Source organism: Etheostoma spectabile, unplaced genomic scaffold (genome assembly GCF_008692095.1).
Source record: "Etheostoma spectabile isolate EspeVRDwgs_2016 unplaced genomic scaffold, UIUC_Espe_1.0 scaffold285, whole genome shotgun sequence".
NCBI lineage: Eukaryota > Metazoa > Chordata > Actinopteri > Perciformes > Percidae > Etheostoma > Etheostoma spectabile.
Genome location: NW_022605579.1, coordinates 208,760 through 209,139, shown reverse-complemented (window position 1 = coordinate 209,139; position 380 = coordinate 208,760).

Below are 380 nucleotides of genomic sequence, written 5' to 3'. Positions count from 1 at the left end.
ATATATATATATATACACCTTCAGAGTGCCCCACCCCTCCCTGCTGAGAGGATCTAACCAGACACACCTGCACTCACTCTCCTTGATTAGCTAGTGAACACCCAACATCACAAGCACAACCAGAACTAAAATCCTATGAATCCTAAAACCGAAACTAAACAGGCCATTGGCATTTTATACACATCAAATGATAATGTGTCAAATGAACTAAAACATTGAACTAAATTTAAGGATAAAGCAGACCCAAGCTGTCAATTTTGGAAACAGGTCCGAGGGAAAAGGGACGAAGACAGCCTTTTCACAGTAACATTCTTATCTTAGGTACTTAACTTCCAGCATTCCATGTACCCCTAAAACCGCTGAGCGGGTCCGCTGCCGAA